The 27809-nt window shown below is 39.3% G+C and overlaps 1 long non-coding RNA gene across 1 annotated transcript; it reads right to left on the minus strand.

The window, feature by feature from the left end:
* Positions 1 to 70: 70 nt before the first annotated feature.
* LOC114011466 (uncharacterized) lies at positions 71 to 27673 on the minus strand. Its single transcript, XR_003553366.2, has 3 exons — positions 27492 to 27673; positions 18759 to 18966; positions 71 to 506 (listed from the first exon to the last, which is right to left on the minus strand). It is a non-coding gene; the product is annotated as an uncharacterized LOC114011466 (long non-coding RNA).
* Between the last annotated feature and the right edge of the window lie 136 nt (positions 27674 to 27809).

Genomic DNA, 27809 nt, shown 5'->3' on the forward strand with positions numbered 1-27809 from the left:
CTTCCAGAAATCAATTTGAACTAAGTCATGGAAAGGATGATAAAATAAAAGATTTTTCAGACTGATTTTTTAAAAAAGGCAAAAAGTGGGACTACATTGCAGTGAAAATGAGACAGACATTAAAGGTAATGTAGAAAACCCCCACCCTTTCTTTTCCAGTTTTCAGTGAGGGTGTGTGGCAGGTTCACGTGCTAACTGGCAAACCCACGGCAGCCACTGGTGCACGGGTGTGCAGAGAACCGTGTGCAGGAGGCAGAAGGTAAAGAGTTTCACAACCTGCTGGGAACCCCACAGTGTACGGCTCCAAATTCCAAAGTATCTCAATACCTTAGTGTCCTGTTCTGAAAACAGAAATTTGTAATATGTGTCATCTTTTGCTTCTAGTCTTAAAATGAGGCAGGTTGGTCATTTGCATTTAGAAGGCAGAACTGGTCATCCAAGCAACTATTTCCCTGTTAGTCAAACATCTGCAGCATGCAAAGTTCTCAAATGTTTTGAATGAAATGCTAAAAGGAAAACAGAAAACGTGACAAAATGTAAGTTTTATTTAAATAAATATTTAAAATTAAACAATTAAAAAAACTTTTCTAGATATAAAAATAATTATATATATGATAATCTACAGGAAATCTACCTAGGATACAATAAGACTGAGCAGTACACAAGGCAGAGAAGAAAGACCTTGGTAAGGGAGCTGACTACTTTAGACATGCCGGTAGGTATGGGGTCCTCCAAGGGTTCTTTCTGAGAACATATTTTCACATAGAATTTATGTTAACAGCATTTCCACAAAACCTAGAAAGTATATTAATATAAACTGACTGCAGTACAATGTGGAAGATCAGTAGAAGATCTGAGTATTTTGGGCAGAAATGGATAATTTTAGTGCCAGAGCAATCTGTATGGGATAAATATTAATAGCACAAAATGGAAAATCATGAGCTCAGAAATTACGTCTGCTATAAACTTAAGATTCACTGGTTGAAGGTGACCAAGGAGGGAAAAAGTTTGTGCGTGGCCAATCACAGGGTGGCTACCAGCCCGATCTGTGGTGCAACCAAGGGGGAAAAAAGCAAGCATGATACTAGGATGAAACAGGACAAATCTCTTCATTGAAAACAGACCACTCGACTAAGCCTTGGTAAAAACTGTAAGTAAAAACCTGGGAGTACTTTATGTATTAATATCACCCATCTTCCAGCAAGATGAATGTGAATACACAGAAAGGCTATTAGAACAATTAAGGAAATGGAAGATATATCACATGATAAGAGATGAAGAGAAAAGACTTTGTTTGCCTAGCCAAGAAAAACAATGAGAAGACACAGTTGCTGTTAGGAGATCATTGCCAGTCCAATGTTCATTAGAAAGACCTTGTTACACATTAAAAAGCTTTATCTTGTATTAGATTGCTATTGTAATAAAACAACTATTTTATTCAGAGCATTCCCCCCCATTTGTTGATTAAATACACATCACCATTTTCTTTTGGAGGTAGGAAAAGTTACATATCATGTAACCACGATAAAACCAGACAAGAAGCATCAACCTGCCTGGCTTTTTGCTGCTGTAACCAGATAGAGATTAGGTTCAGGAGCCAAAACATGTACCCAAGATATAACTAAGCAGTCTGTATGGAAACCAGCTTGTCCTTCCCAAACACAGAACAATGACTGATGCGAAGAATAACTTCTTACAGACACTTCAGGAGAAATTTAGCACAATATTACAAAATAATTGTGAAGCCAATATACCATTTACTGATCACAGCCAAGCGCAGTTGTGAACTTTTCATATTACAAATATTCCACTAGAAGTGATCCTATAAAAATAGTGAACTGCAAGAAGTACATAGTAAGTTAGCTGCTTACAACAGACAGGTTGAACTATTTGAAGTTACGAAGTCACATTTTTACATTTTACTCTAAATACATGTTTATGGGGATTGCAGCCTAGGAAATATTTGATTCAGAGGCCAACCAAGGCCATATAATTTACTCAAGCAACCTATAAAACAGTGATGAGTCCTACACATGGAACTTTGCATTTTGAAGCTGATACTCTTCTGATATACTTCCAGAAATTACTTTCACTAATTCAGATCTTCACAATCCACAGATGCCTAATTTCTCTAGGATTACTTGCTGAAAGATTAATTTATTTTTTTTTATTTACAATGAACATGAATCATATGAGGCTTCCCACTTCGTGCCATATAAATGTGTTATCTAAAATGCTTTTGGGACAGAAGTATTACAATATTGAAAAATATAATGGTAATTGTCATTCCTAAAATACCATTGCTGTACACCCTAGGCATTGCAGATCTATTAAAGATTAATAAAACACACTGAAGATTTTACTACTGTTACTAGCAGTAGCTCAGGCCAAACAACTGGAATGAAGCAATCAGACCCTAATCAGCTATATAACTAATCATAATCATAACAAACCGCATACTGTTTCAAGTCTCAGTGAGAGCAACAGGGAGCTTGGATGGATTTAGATGAAAAGGGAAACAATTATTTCTAACTAATTTGCATGAATCTAATCTTACCACAAAATTTTACCTTCCTTTCATACTGTAACATACTGTGCCAACTTCTGATATCCACCCGTCCCCAAAAAGAAAACAGAAAAGGTTCAGGAAAAAACAGCCAAGAGAATAATTTGAGGTCTTTTAAAAAAACTATCTTCCTAATACAGAAATTTAAAGAGATTAATCTCTTTATCTCTATCAAAGAGAAGTGTAAGATATGATATGATCAGTGTCTATAAGTATATACACAAGGGGATTTCTCACAGCTCTTTAAATCTAGGAGACAAAGGCATTGCCAGATGAAAAGGCTCGATGCTTATGGCCTGTGCAGACTGGAATAGGTGCATATTTTTAATCATGGGAGGAAATTGGTACAACTTATGAGAAGAAGTAAAAGATTCTTTGTTGCTTCAACTTTTTACTCTAGGTTGGCTGTCACTGGAAGAAACATTCATTAGCAGAACCAAAAAGGATGCTCTTGAGGAAATTCTTAGGGGAAATTCTTGAACTCATGTATTTCAAGGTAGGTTATTGCTACCATTTTCTATAGAATGACTTATTAAGTAGGTGATCCTAACTCAAATTAATTTTCATTATTCAAAATTAGAATATATTTATATGAATCTAGTAGCACATACAGGTCTTATTTTAAAATTACAGCACTAGACGCTACCTGTGGGGGTTTATGATGTCTATTTTATGGAAACAAACCTTTCTAAAGATTAAATAAATTTTTGTATTCCTTTCCATAGAGAATTTCATATGTGCATGAGGCAAAGGATAGAAGCCTGATTATATATTGACTGAAACAATCTAAAGATAAAAAAGATCACCACAAAACATGGCTTCTTTGGAATTTTCACAGCCAGGAAAAAAATGTTTTCGTTGTTAGGATCTTGTGAATTTTCTTATTTTTGTAGTTCAAAATTTCCTTTGAGACTTAATAAACAAGAAGATGCCCCAAACATGACAGCTCCTACTGGCATGTTGACAGACTATGCTTGGTCTCAGTGGGCAGCACCATCTACATGGGTATGAAAGACAGAACTACAGGTTTATCTGTCTGTTTAAGAAATGCAGCTGACTGAATCTGCTCAGAGATTTGGAATGACTGAATAAATCCTGGGAATGATGGCTTAATGAGCAAGGTGTCAGTAAAATGGTCAATACTGACTAGTGAAATTCACAGATATTAGCAGTTTTTAAAAAAATGCAACTCTAATGATATCTACTTAACTGTTACTTTCATTTGCTTTGGTATCTGGCTGCCCATACATTTGCTCTTTTCTCTCTATCATCAGCCCTCAGTTTTAATTCCCATGCCGAGGGGTGTGAGGCTGAGGGGGCCCTCACACCCCTGATACACTGTTTGTAGCCACATTGCTGTATCCCTGTCACAGCAGAGTGCTGGGCAGGGGTAGCACCCAAGGACTTGCAGCCCAAGACGCACTTCCAAGCAAATTAAATTGCAAAACAACCCACTAGCTTCTGCTCCGGCCTTCACACTCACCTGCTCTTTGCTAAGCTGACCAGCCTTCCGTAGTGTCCTCAAGCTTCTCTTTGCTCAGAGAAAAGGAAAAGAACTTCTTAATACTGTATAATCTCTAACAGCTTTCCTAACCATGCACTGCTTTTGAATCACACAATCCTCAAATCACTTGTCAAGTGGCTAAAACGCACATGTTCAGAAGGTATAGAATGAATTTCCAATAAAACCATGATTTTGTGCACAGTTCCCAATAAAAACACTTTCTTTGTGATGCTAAAAGCAGTCACAGTATTTTCACACCTGCAGACTGGTTCCTGTTGCCAAAGGGATACTCACAAGCAGGCTGGGGGGGTCTACATGTGGCAGCTCGCATGGGACAGCATGGAAAACACCCCACTCAAGCAGCCTTTTTTGCTGATGCCCTTCTGAAACAATCCAGGCATATTTCCACTTGCTGCAGCCAACATTCAGATTATGCTTTGCTTTTTTGATGATTCATTGGGTCAGCTAATGCAGGAAATGTTTTAAGGGACTTTTTTCAGATTAGGCTGAACTACCACAGTGTTAGCAGGTCAGCAGTCTTTACCAATTACTTACAGTGCAAAACATTTACTGTAGCAAAGGCCTTGATTAAAGCGCTAATGGAAACAGCATCATCTCAGTGGTTTGGAGCACAAAGTTCACTTTTATGTAAGACTTTCCAGTACGTGAATCCATGAACTCAACTGCCTGTGGAAGAGGATTGCTTGCTTGAACGACCGCGCTGGAGTTACATGAAAACCTCAGATGCAGATGATTAAATCTGGATAGCTGAACCTTGCATTTTGTTTCAGCAGTTATATGGAGCAAGGTAGCTAAGATTTGTAGGGAAGCAGCAGACTTGGGAAATACTTCTGATTGCCCACGCATTCCATCCTTCCTCAGAGGTCTTTCCAGCTGAGCGTGAGTCTAATGGTTCCTGCCAGCTGTAGCTAGACAGATGCTGTTACTTAGGCACATGCTAAAAAGTCAGACTGCAAACTGTTCTTCTGCTTCTCCTGTCGGTGGCCTGTACAGCACACTCTTGGGATCCAGGTAATTTATTTAAGACAGTAAGAGGAGCATGCCTGCTTAGGAGATGTAACCAAAACAGTTGGCAAGATCTTCAGTTCCCTGAGCGTGGAGCAGGAACAGAAATGGAGAGGAGGACAGACAGTAACGAGCAGAGCTATTTAGCTATTTACTTCTCTGATCCTACTTCTCTGTCTCCAATGAACTTCCCAAAACTGGGGCAAACAAGAGCCTTCTCAGACCACAGCACTACTTTCTGTTCCAGATTCACATGCACACTGTCACCCCAGCGCTCCCAGCCTGGGAAGCGAGACAGAACACCTGCGTGCTCGGTGCTGAGAACCCAGCATCTATAACACACGTCACTTTGGGTAACCTCTGGTGTGGACCCAGGAACGAGTGTTCTCCAGCTGCCTAAGGGGCATTCAGGGGTGTTCCCAGAGCGCGTCTTCTAGTCTAGCTTTAACCAGAAGGAACCCAGCTTGGGTGCTCTGACACCACTCAGTGATGTGAGACAAAGCGCAGTAAATGGGAACGATGGAGAGATTTACTTCAAAACCACACCAGAGGTAGATGTACTCCGTGGTAAAAACCGCACCCAGGCTTCAAAATAAATGTTATCTCATGGTAGACCCTAAGATCAAAAAAAATAATAAAATCAAATAAAAAGCAGAGAACACTGAGTTGGAGTAAAACATGAACCAGCTCCAACATTCTTAATTTAGTGCAGAGAATTAGGCTTTGCTTTGAAGGCAACTTGACAGATATTAAATGACTGACATGAACCTTCGTACAGAAAAGTACTGTCCCCACAGTGAAGGGTGTGCTAGAAAATCCTGCGCTGCCTCGAAGAGTGAGTGCACGCCCCTTCTCTGGGCTAGGATGAAGAATCAGTGAAGTAGGGTGAGAGGTTCCTTCTGCATCCTCCTTAGATTGCGGAGCCACAAAGGCAGGGCATAGATAAAACATTCAGCTGTCCTAGGAGCAGATCTAATAATAATTGAGTAGGGCATTTACCATGGAAAACAGAATGCTAAAACAGTAATTTACCATTAATTCCAAATCAAGTTAGAGATAAAAATATCAAGCTAATTGGCTTGCCAGGCAATATTGAGTGGGAGGACCCTACAGGATTTCTGGAGCCTTAGTTTCCTGTGACTCTGCTGCTTGACAGAGCAAAGCTGATTTATATGAAAAATGGCCTTCAAGAACCTCATAGGAAGGAACAGATAGAAAGGAATTCCTCAAGTAAAAAAAACGCAGCTCTGCTATTACAGGGACGATCATTCACACGGCTAAAAGGAAGCGCAGTCTATTGAAGGATGACTCTGTGTTTCCAGACTAGCTAGTAGCAGGAGGCATTTCAGCCAGAAGTTCCTATGAGAAGGTGATTTTCAGACACTCTAGTTCTGCTTTCTCAATTTTACTCCTGCTGTGAAAACTGATGTTAAATATATATATATATATAAGAATAATACTGAACTTGTATAACTGCATTTCAAAATACATGCACAAGTATGTAGCTGACTAGCAAAACAACCTGATATTTAACCTTAACAGCTTAAAATAAGCCTAATTTTTGTAATTTAACCTCAGAATTTGCTTAAAAATTGATTTCTATTTTTCTCATTGTTCCAATTCTAGCTTTGCCACTGCTTGCAATCCACATTGGCAAGACACCCCCCAACAGAGATTTTCAGAAAGATTCGCTTCACTTCTGAGCTATCTAGAGTCTAGCTACATATTTCAAAGGGATTCCTCATTCCTCAACTTTGGGAGAAATTGAGAAAATAAAACCCTAGAATTTTCTGAGACAGACTGTATGGCTCAGCACCAGCAACTATGGCCAAGTTTTCCAAAACGCTTAGCTACTCTGCTGAATATCCACTGTGCTGAATGCTTAGAGAAATAAGCATTTATAGTGCTTGCATAGCAAACAAGCTTTTCAGAAAACCTGGTCTGTGACTACACAAAACTAATCAAATCAGTGAAGACTGTGTCAGAATCGAGGCATATCTGTTCTGTTACCAGAGGCTGTTGTAGGAATTAATTTACTTAAATGGCAATAGTAGTATATAAATGAGATGTGAATCACATTTTGGGGAGTATCTAAATGGGAACCTAAATAATTGCGGTTTGTATGTAGATGGGTAGAAGAAAATGTAAATTACACTGATTTAGATACAATACTGAGTTCAGCCTGATTAAAAAAGTTTTAGAGATAAAAAGACTTTTAAGGTGCAACTTTAATTAATGCCTAAATCTCATTTAAAGTCAAGGGAATTGTATGAACGTGTAGCTGTTTAAATATTTTGTCATTAATTCAAGTCAGCCTATCTGAAATACTTAAAAAATATACTAAGTAGATGGTGTATACTTCGGCTCCCTTTGGCTCTCAACAGACAGGAGAGGAGTTGCTGTTCCAGGCACAATACAAGCACACACACACGTGCAGCAACAGTTCCTACCCCAAGGCACTTACAATCTAAAAAAATATTCAGACATAAGCTCGAGGTAGTGCTGTCTTATATAAACAACCACATATAGTGGTGGAAAATACCACATCGATTCCATTGTGTATAAGGGTTCATTGAAGTATGAATAGAAAGAAAAGTGAAAAGGGCTTGGGATACTGACAGAAGTGGATGAAGGGTACTGTAAGGAAGAAATGCATTTGAGCCACAGTAGTTGCTACGGCCATCCAGAAGAAAAAGATCCCAATCCAGAGCTACAATTAGAAGCAGAGTGGTGACAGAGGGACAGCAGGAAAGGACAGGACGCAAGATATGGAGAGTTGCTCCGAGGTGTCAAAAAAGCCTCACCATAGCTCAGGAAACAGAGAGGGTGAGAAGGGAACAAAAGGACCTATTATGATATAAGCCTCAGCTGAAGAGAATTTAAGGGATAAAAAAAGATGAGATCCCTCTGAAAGCTTGTGACAGTAGTCCCCATACTGTCCCAGTGAGACAGAGCAATCCATCTCCTGTGCGCATCTGTATGTGTATATGGGGGAATAAAAAAAATAATAACCTATGGTTTCATCAGTGGGTATTCACACTTCAGTTTGCACAAACCCAGAGTCTGATGACACACATGCAGCATGGTTTTGAAACTTTCAGAAGTAAACAGAGGAATTTTTTGGAAGAGATGTTTCAGCACTATACCTAGAGAACATAATTAAAATTCCACATAACTATAAAAAATGACTGAAACAGAGCAGTCTTACTCCATCAGTATAAATGTGTGTATAGGCAGGGTTGTAGGACTTCCCTGCTTTTGTTTTCTCTTTTAATAGCTGTGGTCAGAAGCTTCCCTGTATTGTGTATGTCTAGACCCTGACCGATTGCTTCTTTGAGCAGCCAGCTACCATGTGATTCAAATTCCAAATGTAGGATGAACATGCTGCTGCAATAAAAAGAAAACTAAAACATGTCATTAGTGGCCTTTCACCGATCTAATTTAATCAATTTGCGGCTTTGGAAGAAATTAATATAATCCCAGGGACATTGCCAGAAAGCCTGAGCTATGTGCAGCCTTTGGAAACAAAAGGTCCATCATCTTCCCCTGGCGATGTACTAATGCATTGATTTCCATGCTGAGGATTAAAACTCCTTAAATTTCCCCAGGTAACCATGTTCTGCACACATCATGTTTATTTGTTAAATATAATATAATATATAAAAATAAGCTTAGGAAAAATTGCTGATAGCTGTTTCTCTACATCTAGAAACTCCTCTAAAACCATAATCACTTCATGCCCTTTGCACTAGAGCTGCACTGTGCCCTGAGCGATCAGAGCCCCAAGAGACGGGTCCTTCCCACTTGCTGGAGCTCCCGCGTACGTGCAAGTACGATGTGCGCCAGCGCAGGAGCACCAACACAGCTCAGATCTGTTTCTGAGAGGGTTCCTCCGTGGGCCCTGGAGTAGTAGCTGTACTGTGAGAAGGTGCAGAAAAAGGAGCTGAATGTCTTGGTGCATGAAGTTAGAGAGATTTAAGAGAGTTAGAGATCCCAAAGTCAATCTTTGAAGACCGGCCCAAACACTGTTAACTGGCAGATGGCCCAGTTTACAGCAGGGCTATGCAAACTTCAAAAGAACACCATTCCCAAGAGGCACCACAGCTGAATGTGACGTGCATATGACAAGGGTTTTGATCCAAGAAATTTCACGAAACTCCAGGTTTGAAAACAGTATGTAAACAAGGATGCAAGGTCTTCAGCCCTGGAAAGTTTCAAAGTATAAGCATGTTGGTTCTTTCTATTCCTTCCTCATCCCATGGTTTTGTTGAGAAAGAACCAAACATTTCACAATCACCATCCTTTTGCATGCATTTCCCTGTTGTGTTTTTTTTTTCTTGATGAATATACTTTTTTAAAGTCATAGTCCATGCATATTTGCCATGAAACAAGAAAACATTCAGTAAGGCATAAAGGAATGGAAAAAACCCAACTATAGTTGTCCTTCTTTTTGAAAAAAAAAAAAAAAAAAGAAAAAGAAAATAAAGGCCACTTTGCTATTAATTGCAATTATTCCCAATGGAGGTTTTTTTTTAACTGTATATACAGCATGACAGGGCCATTTTGTGGGACACTTTCCTTTAATCACTTAAGTTGTTATTCACACATCTTGATTCTCCTGCCCTGAAAGATCCTTTCCATATGGAAATATGTAAAAACAACATCATCGCATTTCTGAACAAGGCTTCTCCAGCATATCCAATTCTTGTTCTATCAAGGTCTCAGTCAGCACATTTCCAGCTCATCAGTTTCCTTCAGACAGCAGCAACACATACATTTTTGGTGTAAATTAGTTTAACTCCACCCAAATAATTACCAGCAGAGGATCTGGCCTAATACATTCAGTAGATAAATTTTCTTCTATCAGACAACAGTATCTTCAAAGCTATAATTTATCTGCATATTCCACAGTACAAGATAAGTCTCGTTACATTGAGCCTGAAATTACATTAAGCTCACCTAGGTCCAAGACACTTATCAAAGAATCACATCCCCAACCAAAAAAAGAAAAAAAAAACAACAAAAAAAGACATAAACATCCAAATTTCCTTTGCTGTGCAGAATATTAAAGACTTACTGAAGACTTCATGTGGCATGTGTGGGATAACAGTCTGTTTCATTGCAGAACTGCAGCAATTGAGAGAATAAAAATGGAAGACTGGAATTGCAGAACTGTTAGAAAACTACATAATTTATTTACTCGAGACTACTGGAGAAAACTTCTGGAAATCACACATGGAAAATAATTAATCCATATTGAAGAAACAGATGAAACTTACGTATTTCACCAGACATTACTGAATTTTTCTCAAAGTAATATTTCTCCTCCTGCCATTTTTGTGTAATGTGAAAACAGTTTTGAATACAAACCAGTCTGTTCATAAAGGGAATTTAAATATAGACAAAAATCTTATAGCTGGCACTATCATCTGCTAAGTACAGCCACTTGCCTGTACTTGAAACCTTCCTGTACGCCATACCTACTATCATCCCCAGCAATTTGTCCAGCTTCTGGGACAAAAATAAAAATAGAACAAAAATACAACCAGTATCAGCCCCCAGCACTCCTGGCCCCAGATCCAAGCACCACCTTTCCCATACCCTTAGAAGTGGCCCACTTGGAATCAGGCAGCCAGTGGGTTTCTGTGGCTGCAGACGTTCTCAAAAACCATGATGAAACACAGATCATGCTCAACTGTATTCACACCAGAGTCTTGTTATGTTACCTTATCGTGATGGATTGGAAAGTAAAAAAAATGATTATTCAACTAAAATGAGAAATTGCAATGACAGAAACATAACATGCGCTTTCCTGTTAAGGAAAAATCTGGGACTTAGATCAGCAGAAGAACAGAAGGAGAAGAGGCAGACTCCTAGCAGAGATAAAACAAAATGGTGCCAGCAGCATGTCCTCAGACACACACACGACTGAAGTAGATGACGACAGTTTGGTAGCCGGAACTGTGAAAGATATTACACACAATCTTACCCTAGTAATGGGGGGGGGGGGGGGGGGGGGGGGGGGGGGCGGGGGGGAGGGTGAGTTTCAGGGTTTCTAATCCTAACAGAAAACTCTTACATGCAAAATTCAAGCAGAAACATGAAAATGATAATCAAGGAAATGCTATGCAGTTTAGAGTATTACACAACTATAGCAGGTATGTGAAGATAAATTTCTGCCACTGCTAAAAGAGCTACAAGAGCTTAGAGATTCACCAGAATATGGCAAAAGGGCTACAGAGAAAATATTTGCATTTGTGCATTCCTTTCAGCACTGAACTGCCGTTATAGATTCTGTGTTGTCCTAGCTTCCAATTTCATATTAAGTGGCAGAAGAAGCAGGTTCAAAACTGCAAAGGCACAACATCCAACCAGCCATAAAGCTATCATGATCTGGATTCATAACCAGAGAGGCTGACAAAGCTACTCTGGCTGCTGAAATAAATAAATGAGACTCCCACTGCAAACAATTGCAAGAAACACTGATACCTCTGCCTAACAAACCTAACAAACCTAGCCTCTGCCCTAGGAAAGACCTCCCAGAGCACGGCACACAGACACAGCTCCAGTGCTGCAGCTGCCTTCGGAGTGTTTTAGCAGAGAACATAAGATCTTTATGACGCTAGTCAAAGGCTTACTCTGAAACTGCTTAAAGCACTGGCACAGATAGACATTTTCTAAACATATACTACTGGAGAGAAATGCTTGCATATCACCATATGGATTTGTAGGATATATATACAAATTTTGCTGTTGGCTTGTAAACTGTAATGAATTAGAGCATGCTTAATCACCTTCAGTTACAGCTTCTGTCCTGAAAGTAAATTTTAGGTTTGTCTTTAGCTGAGGAGGATTAATTCTTCTTGTAAAATTCTGCCCAAAGCTTGTAAATGAAATCTGAAAATAACATTTAGGGATGTGTTTGGTTTATAATTATATATTTTCCTCTAGTAGACAAGAATCTTCATATACAGCTACCTTTAAGGTTTCATCACTTTTTGATGCAGTCAACGTGGTTGCACTGAGTCTAACCTTCACTCTTGCCAGGTAAGAATGAAAGTGCTCTTGTTCCTAAAGAGAAAAAGAGAAAGCAAGAATTCTGGGGAGAGAGAGGGACAGGGTCCTACATACCTTTCAAAAGATTTATGTTTGTAAAGAAGAATTGCCCACTATAAGTAGCAAGCTCTTTCACTGTCAAACCTCTTTTATGCCCTAGCCTCAAGGAACAGCTTTTTATTCAAAACAAACAAATCCAAAACTTCTCTTAGCAAAGCAAACAGCCAGAAACTCAGAAGCCTCTCCTTTTGCACCTTTTTCTAACCAGAAAGAGGGAGAGGAACTGGTTGGAGAAACACAAAGCAATACCCCTGCCTCTAAAAGGCTGCCAAATCATGCAGTAGGCAGACAGCTCTTCATTTTTATCTTTTGTGCAGCCAGATCTGAATTCAGCAAGAATGTCATAAGGTACTAAGATCAATATTGCTGGTATATTTTCACCTCCAGAAAAGCAATGTATTTTCCACAGTTTTTATTTCAAATTTGACTTAATTATAGTTATTCCTGTAAGTTACCATCTTCTCATAGCAGCAGAGCTGGCAATGGTGCTTCCGGAGCTGTGGGATATTACACACTGTTTTACTTTGTTAGCTGAGGAAATCCGTTCAGACTTTTATGCTGAGCAGTGCAACACTAACACAAGGAGACATTTAAACAGTACAAGAACTAAACTTCAGGTTTCACTTTCACAGACATTAAACAGACTGTATTTCCTTCTAGGACTCACTGAGGATTCTGCTATCAATGTGCAAAAGCAGAACTAATATTATTCACTAAAGCTGTTCTGACACTTGACATCAGGAGACTCAGTTTTCAATTAGTTCATAATTTTGCCAAACTTTATGCATTTAGCCTGAACATTTTGGTGCTGAACATCACCTGCAGGGTGATTTGTTTTCTTCCCTTATAGACAGATGGTTTAGCTGGTTTGAAACAACAAAGCTAGAGCAGGGAAAATCCATTATTTTTGCTAACATAAAAAATAAGTTCTGGCAACTTTTGAAAAGCAACTGACGTAATTTTCATCAAACTTTCAGTGCTAGGCAATGACCGTGCTGCTACTGAAATTCCCATTCTAAGTCCATCCACTTTCTAACTTCATCTTATCTTTCAGAAGACAGACCCCACAGGCTTCTCTCTGCTTAAAAGAAAACAATGCCCGCCTTGGCACACATTTAGTGAGCAGTCTTAAGAGAACTGGAGAAAAAAGGACCAAGAAAACTGGCCTTCAGTGAGCTCCAAGGGAATAAGCTAAAAACCCCTCCTGTTAGTTTTGGAAGAATATAAAGGCTCCAGAGCAAACGTAAAGGAATGGTCTCATAGCCAAAGCAGCCTTAAGCTGGAGTTGCAGTAATTTTTGATGCATAAAAAACCTGCATAAAACAGAACTCAAGAAACTGGTCATTCAAGCTATTCCAGTAACCTTAACCATAAAAATTTGCCTCTTTATTGCACTTTTCTGCAGGAATATTTTTATGGATTTTTTACAGAATAAATTAATTTCTCATTGAAAGATGCCTTTTCTGTTTTCTCCATGCCTTAAGCAAAACCAAACAAAAAAACCCTGCAGGTTCTTTACTCTTTCTTTACATTATTAGTGTACTTCCTTCACACTGAGATTAAAATCTAATCAAGTTCAAGCTGAGAAAGAGCATGAAGGAAGAGTTCCTCTGGAGTCCTGTGAGAGGAGGGAAGTCCCAGCCGCCCATCATGAGAAGGGGTGGGAAGGTGCCAGCAGAGCCAGGTGAAGGTGGCACCTCACTGGGACATCACCCCATGGACAAGAAAGTTCGGTCTGCCTGGTCAGTGATGGCACAGAGCCGGTGCTGGTGGGGTGGAGAAAGCCCCAGTCGGGAACAACTACTCAGGGGGCAGGGCTCGGGTGGACGGGGGCGAGTGGGGTGGAGCTGGGGTGACACCCCCCAGGAAGTCAGAACTTTCAAGTAAAGTGGCCTGTCCCTTAACACACCGAGAGGGCTGTTCTCCCGGGCTAGCAGGGTCCTCAGACACGTGTACACAACAGGAAGAACTTACTACAAAGGCCTTCAGGTATCTGCATTTTAGACTCCTGGAGTCAGAATTTAAGGGGAGATCAATCGTGCAGCTAGAAGCCAATGTTTCGTTAATACTCAAAAGGAACTTTGATGTCATATCACACCCACGTAATGGCCATCACTCGTGGCAGAAGGGTTAGATATGCCTCTGTGAAACAAAGCAGGGAATGTCACTACTGTCGCCTCTTGCCTGGTGCTGGATACGCTTTATTCTGAAAATAGCATGCAGCTACCTGGCAGCACTTGCCAGCACAGCTGAATTAGTCAGAAAAGCTGCCAGGGAAGTGGGAAATCTCCAGGTCTCTTTGCTTGCTCCAGGGCTTGTTCCACTGTGGCACAAATACAAATACACGACTGTAGAACCTGATGTGCTGCTGTTTGGGAAAACAGTAATAGTTCAGGGCCTATTTTCTTTATGAATTTCACTCAGTGCTCCAATTAATGCTGACAGGCACTGCATACATACTGAGAGCAGCACAGACTCGTTTTTCTCCCAGGTAAAAAGATTTTGTTCAGACAGCCCGTGCTTAAAGATAGAATAAGTTCTTCAAGCATGCAAGTTTCAGACTTACTCCAGCTGCCTGATTCTTTGAAGTCACTGCTCTTCTTTATTGTTTAGTGATAGTAATCAATTTATTATTGCATTATAGATTAATAGATAGACAAAATGTAAATCATCAGAATATTCACAGAAAGGATAGGTAATTATAGCTGAGAAGCCTATTATCTTGTCCGCGGTCCTGTCATAAAGGTGGCAACGTTAGGGCAATCAGTAATTCATAGCAAGAAATTCAAAGATCAGGAATCGAGCAATGGAAAAAAGGATTTAGCTGATGGGAGCCATGAAGTTTGATTTAAGCTGGCCCTCTGAAACCTTTAATCACATATGCATAGTTTCTTCTTACATAAATTATTCTGCATATTCTTTACACAGTTTCTGCATAAAATATAAGCAGAGTTTGTGCATTAAGATGTGGTAGCTCCCAGATTTTTATTTAGCAAGGGGTCCTGGGGAACTGCTTAACAGAGAGAAAGGGAGAGCACACGGAAATAGCTACATGCACACAGAAAGAATATGCTGATTAGATTATTAGAAATTAGAAACCGTAAGAAATTATGGTTACTGATTGTAGCGGAATGAAGCTGGGTTAATTAGCATTGATAATATACCACTGTGGGTCGGCTTCAGGGTTGGCCGGTGTAGGTAAGGTGCAGCTGTGGCTGGTTAAGTGGTTGAGAGCCAAGGAAGAGGGAGCAGCTGAGGAAGAAGGAGAGAGAGGAAGAAGCAAGAGGAGAGAGAGCACATGCCCTGGATGACACGAGGAGAAGGCAGCAGAGGGACTGTATGAAGAGTATGCTGGTATGAGCTGGTAAAAGACCTTGTTGCACTTCATAGTTTGAAGAGTGCTATGACAACTGACCACGGGTATTCTTCTCCCTACCTCTGTCAAAAGTCTGATGTTGAAACGTTACCAGCAGAAACAACTGCTTTCTTCACAGTTCTGGAATTACATCTTTTCTGATTCACCCTTAGGATTTGGCTCTCTGAGAAGCAGACCAGGAGGGCTCTGGTAGATCTTTCAGTCGTGAGCATAGTTCCTGAAGCAAATGCCACTTATGAAATGCAGAGGTAGTATGAAGGTAAAATGCATCTAGAATGACCCAACAATTTTGGATGCTACATATATTCCTTTCTTCTCTTCATAAGCCATCCAGAAGAGGAAGGTGAAATACCCGAGTCATGGCCAGGCTGACTAGTCTATTTGGACATGAGATCACACATGCTTTACTATACTTAACTAAGCTTCCAGCACCTGATTCCAGATAACAAAAGCAATCCTACAAAAATTGAAACCCCAAGTTGCCATAAGGCAATCCAAATCAACCTTTACAGTGGGGGTTAACGCTTTCTCTTTGAGAGGGTCTAACACCAGAACAAATACGTATGTTGAGGGACTCACAATTTATGCCTACCAACAGCTGAAACATTAGACTTAATTGACTAGAGCAGTGGATGGGGTACCTGACTAAAATCTGGCTTCTTACATTCCCTCCATGTTAGACCATGTCTTATTAAATGAGACTAGAAAATTCTAATATTGTTTACACTTTGCCTTCATTACTAGTGTATTAATTTGTAGATACGTTCACCGGAATTATTTCATTGTTTCAGTCTCAGTTGAGTAAATTCAGTTACTGCATTTTTCTCTTTTGAGTAACTTACTCTGTTTTCACTAAAACTATTAAAAGCATGGAAAACAACATATTTCCTAGTTTTTATGATGGCCTATGAACATGTTGGCATAGGCAACCTCAGGTAAGAAATCTCTAAGGCACTTGGCTTTGCTTGCAGTTTGAAAGTTATTTATGTCTACGGAATGTTATGACCTGACAGCCACACAGTCTGTGCCTTTGTAAAACAGACAACCTAGAATCATTTGAGAAACAATGAAATTATGAAAATGGAGAGGAGACCAGTATAAAAAAACATGAGCCAGTTTAAAAAAAAATGGCTAAAAAACTGACAGTAATCTGTTCTGAATGGGAAAACGCTGTGCATGAAGATGGCCACTACTGGTGTTCCTCAGCTTTGCACTTGGGACCATTTTTATTTAGTATTTTAATTAATAGTGTTGGTACAAAAAGTAGGAGAGCACTTGCAGGAGTTCCTGACTGCATAAGGGAGGCGTAGTCAGCATATGCAGAGGCTAGGTTTTACACAGGAATTTTATTTGTGGATGATCTTGTTTAAGAAAATAATCAAAGAATGAAATTTTAATAATGCATAGCTACTAGTAGTAAAATAAGATTACTCTAAGCCTTAGCCTTACCTGTTGCCAGTGACAGAGGAAAAAAAACACCTTTGTTAGTAGATCTAAAGCTGGTGCCAAGTCACCTGTGTAACATAGTCATGACCACGGCAGTGCAATGCCAGGATTTAAAAAGAAAGGCCAAGAGGATGCAGAGAACTACCAGTGCCATGGGGTCAGTTACCTCCTTCAGCACTCTGGCTTTGCAGCAGCTTCCTGCACCGGTACTGGTTCGAGGGACTGTTACAGATCTGCTAATAAGTTAGAATTAATTGACTTTACTAGATTTTATAAAATCATTTGGAATAAGAAATATATTTTAATGAAACTTGTAGTTGCACAGCAAAAGCTGCTATGAAATCCTTTGTACAGCCCTATACCGAGGCCAGAAGAATGGGCTAGAATCATTGTTTAAAACTTAGGTAACAAATCTGGGATTTTACAGATTTCTTTGTATTTGGCTAGTCTTCTGTACGTAGAAAGTGTATTGAAATGTCAGAATATAGAATTAATGGGAAATGGGGAGAGTCGACTGGAACAACTTGTAGTTACCTGCCAAGAAACTGTGAACTTTAGTAAAAGGTAATTCCGGCAGGGGGAGATTGCGACCACCGAGCCATATACCACCTACCCAAATCGTACCCCAGACCCATTTCTGGACCTTTCTAACTTTTACTGCGCAAAATCAGATATGGGAGGAAAGTATGTTAATGATTTTTGGGAAGCACTATATTTATGCGTGAATACTTAATGAATATGCATGAATAAGTTCTATATATGGTGTATGATTTTGAAATTTGGTGTGCATTGATCGTGAGAGGACTCACTCACGCACCCAGCCATTAATAAAGAAGTGTCTGCTTATCTACATCACATTGGTGATGTGGTGAGGTGATGAAAAAGTTCTTCATTCGGAGATTTCAGTAACAGGACCACTATGGACACATGAGGAACCGAACATTTGCCTTTTGTAAGGGCAGTAGAAAGGTTGGCTTGCCTACACAAAGGCTAAGAAAGGAATTACTAAGTAATTTAGGAGAACAAATACTCAGAGAAATGAGGAGGAAAGAAGAAAACAATCATCTAACATCCAAGCTGGAATAAGATTCTGTTACAGTCTTCCAAGAGGAGTTTCAGGAACAGCTTACTTTTTGGAGAATAAGCCTAATCCATTTGTCAAGGGGATTTATACTGATATGATTGCTTATAATAGAAATGGCTTGGACTCTTGACCCAGGCAGTCCCTTTTCTCTTTATTTCCTTGGAGATTTAACAGATAGTGGATTTCCTCAGGGCTAGCACGGTATCAGTGCATGTTATCAGACAGAAGACAACGTGCCACTTCAAATCCGATGGCACATGGCTGGAATTCTAATTGTAGACTGCTATTTTAGAAGGCTCTTAAACTCCTAAAATTCAGGCTGCAGTTTTTAAAATGGATTTGAAAAAGATTTGTCTGACGTGGAACATTTCAAAATAACTGTCTACTCAGAATTCTTTAATTTTTACCATAAGATCACCCTAATGCCAGTTAGTTGGTAAATCCAGTGAAGATTTTTCTGGCATTTTGGTTCTCCTTTAAGCAATGGTAGGCAAGGTTACATTCTGTCTCATTAAATTCACTTATGGTTTTATCCAAATACAGTATTGGTCATGGTGTCCTCCTAATATAAGACCCTGAGCTGATAAATGCCAATTCACCTTACAGGTGTTTGCATTTGAAGTAGTAATGAAAATCTCACCCGGCAAACCCTCTGGGGTTCTTCAGATAAAAGCTATATAAAATGTGATCTGTCGCATGATTTCTGTATCTTGATATGGGGTGCAAAAAGTGAGTTATGTGCCACTTGCATTTTCTCTGGTGTACCAAGCCATCTTTCTGCATTTTCATATCAAGGGACTTGCAAGGTTACAGGTCCTCAATGGTTTGAAGTTGATTTTTCATGGTAACTGTAAGAAAAATAAATAATAAATAAAAATAATAAAATATGCATCTTCTGAAATAAGAAATTTATGAAAGAATATTACAATTGTTAAGCTCTAATCATCATACATGTCTGTACTCTGAGAAACTGCACAAACCATTTTGCTGTACAGCTCTCAGCAGGCTACATTAATGAACAAAAAAAACCCAAAGACCCTTTCTGTATCTGTACCTTAGGAACTTGGCTGGTGTTGTATATTCACATTCATTCAGATAATAAAACAATTTCCAGAGGAGATAAACAAGTCAGATGATTACCAATGTCATTACAAAGATAAAACCACATTTTAAGCTTGAAAAACATAATTTCAAATGGAGGTTTTGCAAAGGAAAAAAAACGTAGTTTCCTACTAGGCATGGTTTACTTGTCCTAAGTTCAGAGCCTCCTAAGCATTAAAACCAATAAAATTGCCTTTCTGTGTTTTCACTGAAACAGAGCAACAAACACACAAAAAAAACCCCAAACACAAACACCGTTGAAATCTCAAGTTACGGAAACATAAATGAACAGGCATTTTTAGCCTGTTTCCCCATTGAAACAATGAACCATGAAAACAGATTTTGCTTGAAACAGTACCCTATCTCTTGTCTTTTCATTTTGTTTCTCCCACAACCTGTTGGTTGATTTAAGAACTCATCTACATCCTATGAATTCACAAAATAGGCAGTTAGAGGGGAAAACACTGGTGTACACAGCTTCTCAGCAACAGCGGAGCAACTCCTGATAAAGAGATAAACACCACATGGAAAAGAAAAATTGTATTTTGAACCTGCAACATATTAGATACTGTGGTCACTCAAGTGAGATGTGAATGCATAGGAAGATTATATTTTTATTAATACCAGTGCTTACAGAACTACTCTGATGTCTCAGTATCAATTAGATTTTCAGTAAAATATTTATATATATATATATATATATATTCTTTTTTTCTTAGGCAACTGCAAAACCCCATACCCCACTGTGTAATATACAATGCTGCCACAATTTAATTCCTGCAGAAATAATTTACTGATTTTAATCTACAAAAAGGAGAGATGCTAATAAGAGTACCCAGTGGACTGGTGGATCTAGTGCTGGAACTGGGAACAGTTAATTATGTAAGTCAAGGGCTGAACGAACACTAATTAGCTCTGATGGTGGAAAAGTGGTTATATATTTTATCCAATAAAGGCAGCACCAAATATCAACAGCCCAGGGAAGCGAAATGGAAACCCTACATGAATGGAATCCTTGCTACTTCAAAACTTTTTCCTCCTCTTATTCATTCTCTCCAGCTACTCTAGATCTTGATTTATTTATTTCTAGCCACTGGTAAATTTCTAATCTCATGGCGAGAGCACTTCCCCGGCAACTGAGTGTCAAAGGTTCGAAGTCCGTGGAGCCCGTAAGAGATGAAGAACCTAGATCTGCCTCTGCCACCCGGGGCACTCATCACCGCTGCTCTCCCCTTTCTGCTTTGGTACTTCTTCGTGCTGATCTTAACGGTGTCTCTGTGTGCACCCCACTAAGGTCAGAGAGCTCAGAGGGCACAAAGACACCTGGGTTTAATAATCCCAAAGGGGGACAAGTATGTACCAGGGCAATAGGCAATTAATTCTCTCCAGAAGTGAGAGGTCAGCCCGTAATTACAATACCGTTCCCCTACTCCTATCCTTCTTTTGTAAGCAGTGGTGTCTCAGGAACACGGGTAAGTGACATTTTTATATGCATTTACATTCTGAATGTGCCATGCAGGAAACCAGGGAATCAGTAAAAAATACATTCTAGAAGTTATCAACTTTTTTCTGGAATGTCCAAAAAGGAAACAGTAGCTTATAGCAGAAGCTTGTGTTGGTATTAACTTTCTGAAGTTGTACTATATAATATTCTTCGATGAGAGCTCAAAGAATACTCAATGTCATCTTCTAAACAATGATGGAATTTGGGCAGATTTCTTTATCCAGATAACGCATGTAAGATTCACGTTTTCTTTAAAAAAAGACACAGAAGATTTACACGTACAGAGTGCAACAACACATAACATGCCACAAGAAGTGCCCAAAGAATCCTATTTAACAATCAAATGGTAGTTCTGGAGGAAGGAACAAAAGCTTTCTTTCCTTCCACAGGCCCCAGGACACCCCTGAAGCCGGTTCTGCCCCGGGGTGTGCTGCCTCACCCGCCCGGTGCCAGGCAGAGGCCCAGGTCGGTGGGATGAGCTCAGACGGAGGAAAGGGAAACTGGTTTGTTCTCCTGGTCAGGAACCGAGTGCCCTTTGAGTACATCTCTGGCACTTAACTGATGGGGCTCCCATTTCTCACTGAGCATGCACAGTCTCAACACTCTCCTACATGCTGTTTGCAAAAAAATTTTACAGTGGAAATACAAATAGCCTTGGATTTAGGCCTACAAGAGCCAACGTTTTTTTTAGTAGGGCCCTTAAAAGCAGTCCTTAAGTCTTCCTGGAAGCTGATAACTGCTCTGAGTCAGAAAATGTGGTGTCTTCTCTATCTCTAGAAATTGCAGGCTAGAGACATGAAACTGAGGCCAAATTATTTCCTTCCTCCTGACAGAGCCCTTCCACCTACTCATTAATTTTAACAGTGAGTAGTTGCTTTGTTGCTGGACTAACTTCCACAAAACACTTAGACTGGCCGCTGTATTAATCCTTCACAGCGCACTTTGAACAGAAGGTTAAGGGCAAATAATATCTATAATTTTACTGTCAAATAAGGGATTTTCTTACTTAAAACCTTCTGTTAAAAAAATAATAAACACAAACAAGATGGGTTCTTGTTCTGCTCAGCCATTCTTCTGATGTCTGGTTTTATGCAGCTCTTCCAGCGTTTTTTGCCTTATGTCAGGTCAGGCTGCACCTCAGAAGAGCTGGATTTGGTTCCAGCGCTCTTTCGGGTTCGGGGCCCCCAGACTGCCACCTCCACACTTCTTGTCTCAGTTGCATTTCCATTTTTAAATCACCCCCTGTCCCTGCTGACCAGGAGTTGAGACCTAGCAGTTCTAGCCATAAAGCTGTAGCGAGCTCTACATTCCTACACCATTTGGCATATTTTTTGCCTTACAGTAGGAGAGACAGAATATGTGGTACTTAATAGGCTTTTTCCCTTGCCATATAGACTTTAGTTAATAACACAGAACTTGGAACATAAAATGCATTTAAAAGTTCTCCCTCCCCGCTCTGATTTACAAGAATGGAACTGTCTGCCTATATGTAGAAGAAACACAGATAAACAAAGTTCAACGATATTTGATTTTTTTTTTTTCTCTTTTTACGCTACTTAACTGGAAGATAGCTTATACTGTTTTCCAGGAACTACTTGGGGGAAGCTACTTTTCATCAGGAGCCTCTATTTTAGATTTGTGAAACTGCAATGAAATCAACATGAATAAAGGAATTCTGAATACCCCAAAAGCTTACTTCCCTGACATAAGTAAAAAAAATCTTAAGGTTTCAAGAGGAAATTAAACCAGAGGGGACCTCTTTAACCATAATCTTAATTTCTTATTGGAAAGAAAGGAAAAGCAGATACATCACCAGCCGATTTCAATAGGTAATAGAATCATAAACTTTGAAGTAACAATGTTATCTGCTGAAGTTAAAAAAAAAAAAAAATAGCCAAAACCTGATTGTAAAAACTCCATGTAGTGCACAGTGGGCAGAATATGGGCTGAAGATCTGTCACTGGACACATGACTGAACTCCAAGGTTAAGTACAGGCTGATCAGGTTTTTAGTCCTTAGCATCCTGTTTCTGAGAGCCCTTTGCAGCAGGGATGGGCGAAGTGGCAGTTCTGCGGGGTCTGAGTTCATCATAAACATGCAACGGCAGCTGCAGGAAACATCCCCATCTAAGGGTAATGCCCTCATTAAGCAGAGCTTCTGGAAAGGCTCATCAGCTAGTTAAGAGCTGCGGCTGTGTCCAGCTCCAGCATATTTTCCAAGAGTTTTCACTGAACATTGTCGCTGCCACAAAGCTATCTTTTCCTGTGCTGAGTCAGCGCTTCCAGAACAGACTTGTGTTTGGCATATAAAGCCATCTGGCAAAGGTCCTGGTCAGAGGTGCTGCTTTTTGAATGAATGCAAAAGCAATTTCTGCAGGAAGGAAAGAAAAAAAAAAATACAGGTCAGAAAAATGAAGACAAGAAGACAGGAAAGAAAGATGAAAGTGCCACCCGAATCACAGAATAGAAGGTTAGGAACAGATTTCTAATCCTGATCTGCACCCTAAATCTCCCCCAAGGCAAATAATTTAATTCTTCTAGTTTCATTTTCCTTATTGGTGTACAACTTGCCTAATAGGAGCTCTATAAACAACTTACTGTTCCTCAAAGTACTTTGAAGCTACAAAATGCTTATTAATAAAGATGAGACTGAGACACTGAAAGAGGACAGAAAAGAGCAAGAGAACAGAAACTTAGAAGAATAATTAGAATAATGTGGAAAAGATTTTCAGATTATCGGACCTATGGTGTAGCAAGAAGAGAAAAGCCCAATAAAATAGATTTAAAAAAATGTAACAGCAGAATCTTTCCAGCTAAAACTGTCTACAAGAAATAACCACAAAGTAGTTTGTAGGTAACATACTTGTGACATTTTGGTCTTTTTTATTTATGATAAAGAGCTGCTTTCCTAATCCCAATTCATTTTCAAGAACAGCAGATTAACAAGAAGGGATCATTATCAAGCTGAATCTTCCCGATAATAATCTCCCAGCTCTAAATAATCACTGAAAGAGGAGCAGAAAAGGAACCATAGTAATTTCCTTTTAGCGCTTCGTGAATGGGGATGGGGAATATGCAGAAAGCTAACACAAAAAGGTGTCAGAATGCTGTATTTTCATAACAATTGGGGTTTTATCCTAAAATAAAACAAGTCAAAAAAGTAATCTTATTTAGTTTACCCTACAGTGTTATCCACATACAGAATTATTCAAGATAAGGGGAAAATTATTGGTTGTCTATCTAACAAGTTAAAACAGATTAAAACACTGTATTAATTTTAAGCAGAACTGTTCCTACACACACTTATTTCAGGGAAATTTAATTCAGTCAGAGAGAATTATGCTAAAAGAACAAGGCTTACTGAATTCTCGGTAATGGGGTCCCCAAATTTAGCTATGCTGTGGTTTAGGACTGCTTCTCAAAGTTGCTTAGGCCCTAGACATCACCTTCTTTCACCAAACACTGAACACACCACGTTTACTTGCTGTGGCTGCTTCTGTGGCTGTTAACTCAGCTCCCGCCAGGGCTCATACAGGCACAGCAAGTATTCCAGTCCCCAAATTTAAATATGTGTAAATATATATGCAAACATGCAAACACACAGTTTCCTGTATTTTACTGAGAAAAATACAAGACAATCTAAAACCTACACTCCCAAATTCTTAGAGAATTAAGATTTAAACCACAAAACAAAAAGGAAAACTGAGCAAATATTTTACCTCATAATATCAGAGCAATTTATAAAGTAAGATATGTTAAGAGGAACAACACTGCCCATGTTACACAAAGAAACACCTGAAAGCTGTGAAAAACAACACAAAAATATACTGGTCGTTATCTAAATCTATGCACGTGTTGGCAACAGACATCATTATCTCTCAGTCCAACATCAAGATCTCCTGTATCATGTTTGTACAAATTTCATTAGCTACCTCTCATGCCTGTCTGGTTATATAGATATATATAAATATTTTTTTAAGGAATAGTGCTGGTTCTAGAGAATTTAGAGGACTTGGGATGTTATCTTTCTATTGCTCACAACATAAGTCTCATTCATCAGCGCAAGTTTTCTTCCCTGCAAGTAGGAACACAGTCTACCAGACTGCAATGCAACTCTCCGTTTGATTCACTGGTTAAACAAGCTTGAGGAGGAGGAACTGGCAATATCTTCCATTTCTAGGTGATGCTGTAAGATCACTGCTTGGTGTTTGTTAGGTATGCAGATAAATCTCTCTCTGACACAGAGGGAAAAGAGTGAACTAAGCAGTGACGATCCTTCCAACTTCACATGTCTGCAAGACAAACTCCGCACATCTTGCTTGCTCTCTTAGATTTATTTGATATTATTTACTTTTGTGAGCTACCCCTGCCTGTCCTATGATGTTTTATCCTTGGCTGGTCATCACTGCCTTGCCTGTAACACAGAACTCTAGTCTATTAGCAGGCCAGGGAAGAAAAGCCATTCTAATCAGATAAAACAACAGAGGCATGACAGACTTGTGTATTTTCAAGTGTGGCATAAGAACTAACTTTAAAATATTATTTCCATGAGAAATTTTACTGCCAAATCAAATGAAACCTAAAAGCAAACTAAAATGAAAAGCACAATAAATAAAATGACAAAAAAGTAATTTTGAGCTTGAATACAATGATACTGTAAAAATAGCAGTGCATTATGCATGAATCAAAAGCAAGTGACTGACATAGGAGTTGGCCCTTGCAAATGAATTGCTATCAGAGTCACCAGCACAGACAATGTGCCTGGTGCTTCCCCTCAATGCTTACTGTCAGTGTCATCACATCCCCGCCTCCCTCCCCCTCTTACAAGCATGTTTCTAATCCATTAGTGAGGAATACGTATATATACTTTCTTCCTGGTAATGACAGTCTGCTGCTACACACGCCACTCATGACGACAGGATTTGCGACGTTAGAAGTGGTGCATGCCTCTCTGCCAGAAACTGCTCTGCACAACTTCCCATAGATGATCCCTGAAATGTTTGCTGTGTTGTCATGCTCCCAAGGTCAATGTTCATAACTGAACACAGACCTTTTGGGTTTTTTTCCCCGATGCACACCATGAAATCACTTTACATATAAATATTATTCCCTGAACAAAAGTCAGTGTGGTACTTTATCCAAACAACCAGCTAGCCAGTCAGTTTAGGATTAAATCAAATCCCCCCTCTTTTTTTTTTCCCCCTTTCCTTCTAACATCTAAAGATGGTACCTTGTCCTACTTTTGCAATCTCTTCCTTTTAAGATTGATTTATGGTAGCAATTTTCTTCCATCTGCATATCCATGAAACTTTGGGACCCCGCAGCAGAGCATAAGCTTATTCTAAAAATAAGAAGGCTTCACAAAAAATGAAGCCATATAAGAATACCCATGGTGAGCTATGAGTACATTACACAAAGCACAATGGGGACCCTATGGAACACAGCAGCTCTAAAATGTTCGAGGCACATTTTTACCCTTAGCAAGCAGATAAAAGATGACTCTTAGTTTTTAAATCTCTAAAGGATAAAAAGAAATTCACCTTGGATTAGGGTAAATACCATGTATGAAAAGAGATAGACAACAGCTTTCCCTATGGGAATATTTTTTCTTGTGAACTTATTCTGATTTTTCTGTGGGTTCCAGTTAACCCAAATTAACAATTCATGTTTGCTTTAAACATTTGCACTATTGACTTACTGGATCAGTAACAAGGAATTTGTAACTTCTTTTTGGAAAAGCAGAAAAAAAGATCACCCATCACCATCTACATGGAGGCTTTATGGGTTTTATATTTTGGTTTGGTTTTTTGGGCACGTCCTATGGGTAAAGCACAAATAATTATCCAGACAAATTTTTAAACAACATACCAAATAACAAGGTACTGATGATAAAGTGAACATAAAAATGCTAATCTAAAAGCTATTAATACCACTTTTTTAATGGAACTGGACTGCAAACTCCCTGTATATTATTGCCTATGAATAAGGGAAAAAGTTACTTAGAATATGCGCATTCCCTGCACTGCAAAATGAAAGTGACCCAAACCTACTATTCCTACAGCTGCCACCCCACTATGAGGTAGTTTTACACGCCACTGTAGAGAGCTCATGGTACGGGTCCTGTATCACTGATGCCATGACTACAGCTGCCAACGTTGGATGTGGGGTTCAGACACATTTTACACCAGAAGTGAGTTTTTAAGGGTATTATGAAAATCTCATGTAGGGCTGATCCAGACAGAAGGAAGCTTTTACAATAGCTGTTTTACAGCTAAGCAAAGGACTCGCCACTGAAACTATCAAGTTTGCCTCTTTCACAAGTACTAAATTCACATGCATTAAGGTATTTTAAAAATTATTTGTAACACAGGAAAAATGTTCCTGGACTCACATTACAGGGAACTGCTAAAACCCTTCAGAGGGATGTGTATCTGATAGCACTGCATGCACAGGCCAATAGTCAAAAAAACCTCCAGCAATAACCACCATTAAAAAGTTTCCTCATCTCAGAAAGTTCACCGGTGTCATTTTAAGTTCATGATTAGACATGGCAGAGGTTAAGTAAGCATCTACCATGAAAGGAATGCAAAGCCTGGAAGGAGGGTTTTCTGTTTGTTTTTAATGTATTGTGTTAGATTACTAGCTAATGAAAAGTACAAAATTCAACTATCTGCAGAGAAGCTGCAGTACAAAGAATTTGAGAACAGTGATGACCTTGGAAAAATTGTGTTGGCCAGTCTATTTTAATGCTAAGAAATTATGATTTTACCTTTTGCCATCTCCATGAGTAACTCTTGGCGAACTTCTGAGGAAGGACAAACTGCTGCAAATACCACAGCTGTGATCCCACTGTACCTCTTCCCTTTTTTTTTTTTAACCTGGACCTAAACATGCATCTTGATCAAATCCACAGGGACAGAGGGAACAGTGAAGACAGTCTGCCTTGCTCAGCTTGCATGCAGAGTAACTTCTTCAGCTCTCAGTCCTGACCAGTCTCTGCTAGCATTTCCTCTAATTAAAACAAACAAAAAAGCAACCCCCAAAAAAGTTTTTTTTAAAAAAAAAACTTCCAAAAAAGGAAAGAAAA

The sequence above is a fragment of the Falco peregrinus genome, chromosome 5 (genome assembly GCF_023634155.1).
Source record: "Falco peregrinus isolate bFalPer1 chromosome 5, bFalPer1.pri, whole genome shotgun sequence".
NCBI lineage: Eukaryota > Metazoa > Chordata > Aves > Falconiformes > Falconidae > Falco > Falco peregrinus.